This window comes from Canis aureus, chromosome 2, assembly GCF_053574225.1.
Source record: "Canis aureus isolate CA01 chromosome 2, VMU_Caureus_v.1.0, whole genome shotgun sequence".
NCBI classification, from domain to species: Eukaryota; Metazoa; Chordata; class Mammalia; order Carnivora; family Canidae; genus Canis; species Canis aureus.
In genome coordinates, this window is record NC_135612.1 from 28619260 (window position 1) to 28627698 (window position 8439).

Consider the following 8439-nt stretch of genomic DNA (forward strand, 5'->3'; position numbering starts at 1 on the left):
CAAACAGCCTCTTTACTCTTCATCCTGTTACTTGCTTCTTAGAAAGGTGTCCGCAACCTGACACAGGCAACCTCTGCCCTCGTGTTCCCTCTCCTCAGAGGGGCCCCTTGCCCAGTGGTTACTGCCTTTGAATGAACCCTGATCCATTCCGCTAAGGTTTCCAGAAGTCTACATCAAAAATGAGAAAGATAAGGACAATGTAGTAAGATTTCATAGAGCCGAGTATGTTCAATTTAAGGAACTAATTCTCAGATTACATCCTTCACTGCTTTTGTGTTAAAATATGCTTTTATGAAATGATGAGGAAAGGAGGTGATGGTTATTTTCAGTGTCTTTATATCAGCAAAATAGAAATATTGGCCTTCCAGTAATTTTTCTGGCTATTGTACTAGTGTGTGAAGTCTAGAAGTTGTGGGAACCACTGTTCTAGAATCTAAGCAAGGATCAGATTGTGTCTTTTTCACAGTTCTATCTCTGCTGTTCAGAATGGGCCCTACTCCGTACATAACTGTTAGTAAATGCACGTTCATTGGTAAAAACGCGATCTGTGATATGATGGTCTGTATTAGCACAGCGATACGTTTCTAGGCATGTGGAAAAGAGTAAAGTGTTTCCCAGTGCTCCTAAGCCTCAATCCCGACATGACCTCTGCCCTCCGAGACAGGGCACAAATAATTAATAGAGCCATTACCCAAAGAACTAATAAGAATCATTTCAGAACTGGAAAGCACCAGAACTAAATTCTGTTTGGGCTTTTGAATAAATTTGCATTGAAAAATTGAAAAACCTTAATGGGCAAAGTGATGTCAAAGGTATAGATTAACCAAACTGGCAATTCTTAGGCAGAAATCCTTGATTCATGTTACAACTAATACCTGGCTTTATCCTTCTGTTTATAAATACTGTGGAATACGCTGGTAACTTGACATTTTGGTACTGAGGCTAGTGGCCTGCCTGGCATCTGAGAAGTCAAGCAGGTTGGATGCCATTGCTCGGTAGCGTTGCAACTCGGGAGGCAGGAGACCAGGATTCTCCTTGGGTGGAGAGAAGGGCCCTGAGAGCCACCATCCGGGTGTCTGTCACCCTACGTCGTGCCTGAGGTGGAGGCCGTATCCTCAGCGTGCGGACCCGGAGACAGGCAGGTCTCCCACCAACACACCAATAACTTAAACCTGTGGAGCCAGGGAGGGATGCAGGGGGAGGTCAGGGGAGGCGAAGGTCATCAGCTGTGTTCTGTGAATTAAAAGCTATTTGAAGGGGGTGAGATGGTTGCACTGTGGCCTGACCTGCTGGACAAGGATGTAATCGGGGCGCTGAGCGTGCCCGTGGTGCCGCGTGTTGTCTCATCAGCTGTCCCGGGAAGAACACCGGATATGCTGTCTTGTGGCTGGCGTTGTTTTAGGTGGAGGTGCAGCTTTATATGGTTCCCAATCATACAGAATCTCAAAGATGAAAATGTATGTGGATTATCTGGCTTAGACTTTTTTCACTCTGGTCCAATAAGTTTTATGTTTCATTTGCAGTTTTCTCCTCACACGGTTGTTCGCATTGGCCAGAGGAGGCAAACTTGAAATGATTCTGACCTGTTCACTAGGTTTTCTTCTCGAAGTTTCTTTAGCCAGGGGCAGCCATTCCACAGTGGCATCTATATTGTGGTAAAGAGGCTGGTGACACTCAGATTGTAATGGAAGAGAAGCTGTGGATGGAACGTCTTTATTTGTCGTTGGCTTGCTGTGGTGTTAGCAAATCAGCCTGAACAAACAACAGGTGACCCTTTATTTTGGTGCAGCCTTTCCCTCCCTCCTGCCCCCTCACAGCATTGGGGTGCTTTTCTCACTTGATAACTGTCCCTCATCATCCACTCTCTAACCCCTTGTAGGTAGAAGTAAGCCAGCTTTGAGTACATCCCAATCTCTCTTCTTCAGCGGGTCAAATGCTTTTGTCTTAGAAGCGAGTCTCTGGTTTGCAGTAAAGCAGCAGCAGTGGAGTCTGGAGCCCACTGCCTGTCCCAGGTCCCCTGCTCGGTAGCTGTGGAACCCTACTGAATCCCTACATGCTGCGGTTTCCTCATCTGTCTGGTGATAATATTAATAGTACCAACCTCATAAGTTTGTTAAGAGGACCGAATGAACTAAATTTAAAGTGCTTCACCAGTGCCTGGCACATTGTAGTGCCCAATAAGCATCAATGGTTGCCATAGTTACAAGTTATTATGCCCACTAAAAGGTTCTAGTCATCTGTATAAACTTCCAGCCTTAAAGTATTAGTTGTGAATGCATTAAATTGGGCAGAGGTGTTTATAGCTTTAGCTCCATGTCATCTTTACTTGGAATCTAGCATTTGTGCCATAGAAGACCTTTCCAAAAGGTTCTTGTAAAGACATGAAGACTAGAAAGAAAACAAGATTCAGAAATGACAGGGGAAGTTGGTCAACAACACAGCATGGATAAAGGACTATGGCTTAGGCACTGAGTGTGGATTTGGGAGAAAGATGGAGACGTAGAAGCCAAGGAATAAGGAATACACCCCCTACTGCTGTTAAGTTTATAGTTGAACGGGAGTCCATGGTACCCAAACAGTTGCTGTTCTTTTATGGGACAAATGTGTATTCCAGCACAGTTAAGACTTCCACTTTTTACTATCACTGTTCTATTTAGTTTTCCAGATACTCGGTTAACCCTGTACTTGCCACTTAGAATTTCATAGGTAAAAATTTTAAATAAAAATTACATTTTTTCCTTTCTTAAAACAGAACCAGGTCTAGCCTTGTGTTGTGACCGAGAATGATCACTACAGAATGTCTCACAAAGCTCCTGAACATGAAGAGTGTGTAGGTTCATACCATGATGATTGGGAAAAGCAGCGTGAGGACAGATTCAGTGGGTGGGAACTGGGTGTGGTCTGATACGGTGTGCTTCCTCAAAGCATGATATGTGTGCCCAGCGGGATTGTGAAAGAAGTGTGCACACCTAGCAACAGTTGATGACCTACAATTAGCTATTAAGGACTGCCAAAACGACTTCCAGCTGTCAGATTGGAAGTAAACAGTATCCCTACGTTTGTGGTGAGCCACTCTGTACACCATGTTGTACCACATGAAACAGACTTAGAGGTAAATAACACACTACTCCTCTCCTGGAACGCAGACCACACAGACCAGACGCTGATCTGTGACACTGCCTTCAGTGTCTGCTGGGCTGCTGATGGGAAGGGGTCTTTCCATTCTCCAGGCTCATGGTGCTTCTGGACACCACCCTTCCCTCTGCCACGGGCCACCCCTCTCTTCATTTACCTTTGTATCCCTCTGCTCTCTACCACTTGCTATTATCCCGAACTTCTCTAGGTTTATCCCTGCACTGCTCCGCTCTCAGCTGGGGTCCTGGAAAGGTCCACAGGTCAGCCACAGTCTCTTTTCAGCTGTGCTCACTGCAGCCAGCAATAGTGGGAAACAATTTCAGAGTTTTGAGGCTAACCTAAAGCTGGTCTCCAGATTAAATGAAAATTCATTACATTTAATTGACTCAGTACTTTATCTTTGTGTTCTCCCAAAGAGCATCATTTTCTAGAGCTAGAAAGGAGGTTTTTAGTGCTTGCAGTCAAGTCCCATGGTTTGGCCCTTGCGTAGGTTTCATTAGGAAGTACGGCAGCTGTGCTGTTAGCCGAAATTGCCAACCCCTAAGATTCACGTTATTGAATGAAGCTTTTCCTCCAACCATTTAAAAAACTTGGCAAGTACATTATATTGGTTTCCTTTAAAATGTAACATCTGCATCACAGCACCCTGTCTTCCCATTCATCAAATATTTACTGAGCACCTATTACATGTCATGTGGTTCTAAGCAACTGGGATACATAAAGTATCCCAGAACTGACAAAGTTCTTTGTCATGGAGTTTACACTGAAGATGGTGGAGACAGTGTACTAAATAAGTCATTCAGTACATTAAAAGGTGGTGGGTACTGTGGAAGAAACAAAAAGTGCAGCCAGGCTGAGGGGTTAGGTAAGCCGGGTGATAAGAGGACATCAGGTAGTCAGGGCTGGCTTCGGGGAGACAGATTCAAAGACTTGATGGGATAGAGGAGTTAGCCACGTGGGTCCTCGGGAGAAAGCGCCCTGCGGCCCCGTTAGAGTTAAGAGCTGAAGGCCCTGCGGGCAGAGGAATGCGCGCTCTAAGAGGAGTCAAAAAGTATTCGAAGGCTTTTGGCCTGAGCGGTTGTAAGAATTGAACCATTGAACTCCCGTTAGCTGATATGAAGTCCCCGGGGCAAAGAGCAGGCTGTGAAGGAGGGAGTGGCGGCCCAGAGTGAGCTTTGGATGTAATTTCAAGTTCCCTGTCAGGCGTCCGGGGGTCAGGCAGGCCCTTGGCCCGGGGCTGGAGGCCAGAGCGCAGGAGCTACCCGCCTCCTGGAGTAAAGCTGCGGGAGCCGGAGCCCGAGTGATCAGGGGACTGGAGGGGGCGGGCGAGGGGTTGAGCCGTGGGCACTCCCGTGTTCAGATACCGAGCAGGAAAAGCCAGTTGGCCTCCCGCGGAGAGTGGGGGGGGGAGGGCCGGGGGAGGATCCACAATACCTGTGAGGAGGACCGTCCTGCCTTAGTTCCCCTCTGATCCTGCGCTCTACTATGTTTTTCGACTTTCTGATGGAAGTTACCGCTCCCATAAGCCTGCAGTGCCCCCTGAGCTGGGTCGGAGCAGGGGTCTGGGGATGGGGAAGCCAGTCACACTCTTGTCTGATTGGCCTTACTTCCGTTGGAGAGATGGCTGCCCCAAGCAAGGGAATGAGGTGTAGGGGCTGTGGTGGCAGGGGCAGCGTCCTGGCATTATGCTTTAGTGACCTGAGCTCTGAGTCACAAGGTAGACCTACCTGAGGGGGATAAACAAGGGCCCTCCTGCTGTTCCTAAATGAGTCAATGGCTATTTCAAAGAAACAAGTTGAACTCTTGACCTTTGTTATCCAAAGTTAACTGTGACATACCCATCAGGTTTATGGTAAATGAATGCTAAGCCAAAACTGTGATGTATACCAAGAGAAATAAAGGTCTGTGCCCTCCAGGGGCTCAGAGTCCTGCCAGGGACTGCGGTATCCTCAGGGCTGAGCTGAGCGCAGGGACTGGCGCTGAGTAGGTAATGCAGGAAATAGTTGCTGAATAAGTCCACAGAATTAACAGTGTGATGAAGAGCTGGAGAGGGACAGGGCAGGGGAAGCACACAGAGAATACCGTCCTGGCAGGAAATGGTGACCGTGTCGCACGTGGAAGGACGTCTGGGTGAGGGGGGATATGTCCAGGTAGAGGACCCCCGAGGGGTCAGCACCAATAAGAGCCCTGGCTCAAGGAATGGTGGTGTGGGTAGTGTGATCAGATTCCTCGAGTATTACTGGCTTACAAGTGCTTAAAGCCTATGAAACCCCACATCGACCCCCTCCTCTACCCCAGTGCACCAGGCCAAGCACATAGTATATACTCAGTGGACACTCCTCACAAATTAACCCAAATTTTATTTATTTTTTTTATGAGAGACACAGAATGAGAGAGGCAGACACACAGAGAAGCAGGCTCCATGCAGGGAGCCAGATGCGGGACTCGATCCTGGGACCCCAGGACCACGCCCTGGGCTGAAGGCGGGCACCCAACTGCTGAGCGCCCCCCCCCCCCCCCCCCCCCCCCCCCCGGCATCCCTAGAATGAGCTTCTCGATTCCTGTCTACTGGAGGCTAACTGTTGCGTCCCTCACTGGGAGCTTCTCCACAGGTTGACAGTGTCAGTGCCTGGCCTTAGAAAAGCACTTTGCACACTGAGGACTGGTCATTCCTTGCTCCAGCCAGGTGGGGGAAGGTATTACAAGCAGCAGAGAGACACAGTGGGCCCTGTACGGTGATAGCTGGCACCTGAGGCTGGTGGTCAGCTCACCGGGGTAGTCAGGACTGTCTGCAGCCTGTGGGCATCTGGGGTAGTCCAAGGAACTAACCATCAGTTTCTTTTCAGTTTTTTCTTTCCCACATAAGGTTGAGTCGTCCCCAGTAATCCCGTGATGAGCATAGGGCACCTTCTGGGGGATCACCCTAGCAATCAGTCATGGAGAGGTTATGACAACTCTGAGTCACTTACCGTTTCCTTCAGTGGTGGCTATTTTCTGGCCAGTATCATCCCCCCTGCTTTTCTTCCTCCCAGCTAGGCCAACCATTGCTCACCCAGGCACATGGGAAGAGATGCCAGGCAAAAAAAAGAGCAAAAGCCCACTGGCCTCATCACTTACTTTCTCTATCACCGTCCACAAAACACATAATATACCTCCCAAAACAATACTGCATGAGGGCAAGGTGGTAGAAAGACCCAGAGACCACTACAGGCTGACCTAACTTCAGAAACTACTTTTTAAATAGCTGCACAGGAAGATCAGACCTTTTTCTGGCTGGCTCTTATGTGAAATTCAATCCGGAGCACAGTTCACCTTCCATTTGGTCTCTGGCTCTAGCCCCCGCCACGCTGAGAGACCTTGGGCATACTCCAAGTCGAGGACCAGAATAACCATGCTGAGTTTGCAGCGGACTTGGTGTGTCTTACTGTATTTTTCTGCTGGTTGTCTGACATGCCTATCTAAGACTTTAATTTTTGTCTCATTAGTTGGGGTCATTAATCCTGTTTGGAATTCGGGGTAGAAGTTTGCTTCTAAACACGGGAATTCACAGGCCTGGAACAGGACAGTGTGACAGGATAAACCAGCCAGCTAAGAGTCTCTTTCTTCTTTCCTGCTGACACATTTGTTCTCATTGATTGGCATCTGTCAGGTTATTAGTTTTCATGGCGTGGGTGGCGGGTTGTGGCACACTGTGGTTTAGAGATATTTTATTATGGGCTTAACTATGTTCCAGGCACTCTTCTGAGGACTGGCTTTAGAAGGCTAAACTCCATCCCTGCCCTGGTGGAGTTTCAAGTCTGGGATGGAGATGGAGAATAATTAAAATACGTAAAATAGTAGATTGAACTATAAGATATGTCCAATGGTAGGCCAAAAATGGCCAAATAAAAAAAAAGGCCAAATATTGAAAGTTTCATATGACTCAAATATACTCTATATTAGTAATTAACGTAAGGAGAAATAAAGCAAGGAAAGGGGGGAAGTAGGTGGTTAGAAATTTGAATAGAGTGGAATGGAAGACCACACCAACAAGGTGGCATTTGAATGTGGCCTAAACACTATCTGGAAGGAAAGCACTGCCCGTAAGAGGAATGTCAAGTGCCTGGGATGTCAGGGGCCTGTGGATGGCCGGTATGAATGTCCAACGAAATGCCCTCTGGCTAGTGAGGCTGGAGAGGAGAACATGAGGGTGAGAAAGGCAAAGGTGAGTTTGAACAGGTAATAGGGAGCCAGAGCAAGGCCAAGGAGAGAAAGAGAAAGCTGGATTTTACCCCGAGTTGGGGAACCTTAATGGGTTTTTTCCTCACTTTTACTAAGAAGCAAAAGTAACCTGTTAGGGTAATGTTTTATGACTAAGGAATGCTTCTTAGGGCCCAGGAACCACATGCCCAGGCTGCTCATAAGGTACATGGGTCCAAGAGCAGTAGAATCAGGACATCTTAAGGGAAGGACTAAGTGTGGCAGTCACTGGAGGAGACAACCTGACTTGTTAAATTTGCTGGAATTCCTCTGGTGCAAAGTCTTTGTCCAAATACTAGAGAGATGAAAAATGGTGGGGGTTTTTGCTTACCTGAAGGCCTACTGTTTTCTTGGTCTCGTTATTCATGGCACTCACTGGGCTAATTACAGCTGCGGGAGGAGCGGTGACCAGCCAGGGCCAGGTGGACAGTGGCACTCTCCTCCCTCTGACCCTGTGAGCCTCGGGGAATTGGGCGAGGCTGTGGCCTGGGCACACACCCCTGCCTGGGGCTTGCAGACTGCCCTCCCCTGGACTGCCCATGGGCTTATAAACATTCAAGCTGAGGCTCTGGACAAACTCCTCAGCAGGACACCCTTGTATGCTAGTGTCCCTGCGGTCCTTCTTCACAAGCGGGGCAGCTTGTGACGGGATTTTAAGATGGACTGAAGCACTTCAGGAGCCTTAGCTGAACTACGAGAAAGGGGAGCAGCCGGGGGCCCTGGCGCCGGCGCCGGAGTCAGTGTTTGTGACTGTGCTGTGCAAAGGGATCTGACGACATTAAGATGATTATTTTAAAACTGCCTACTTCACAGAAGGATCTGAGGCAGCCAGATTAAGATACTTCATATGTCCTACCAGCTGGATCCCCGCATAGGGCAGGAGCGCTCTCCATGCTGTCTTTGGTCCCGATCACAGTAAAACACCTTAGTTTTACTTATTGGGCCTGTTTAAGCCACATAATACAGATGATGTGTGCAATTAATATTTAATTGGAGGTGCAATTTAAATACGAACATGCTAGTCTTTTAAAGGGACAAGCAGCGACTGCTCCCCTGCCTCAGATA

At 48.0% G+C, this 8439-nt stretch overlaps 1 protein-coding gene across 1 annotated transcript in view; it reads left to right on the top strand.

The window, feature by feature from the left end:
• Nucleotides 1-8439, top strand: part of LHFPL2 (LHFPL tetraspan subfamily member 2) — a 152771-nt gene that overhangs the window by 137909 nt on the left and 6423 nt on the right. The gene's annotated exons all lie outside the window — the stretch shown is intronic.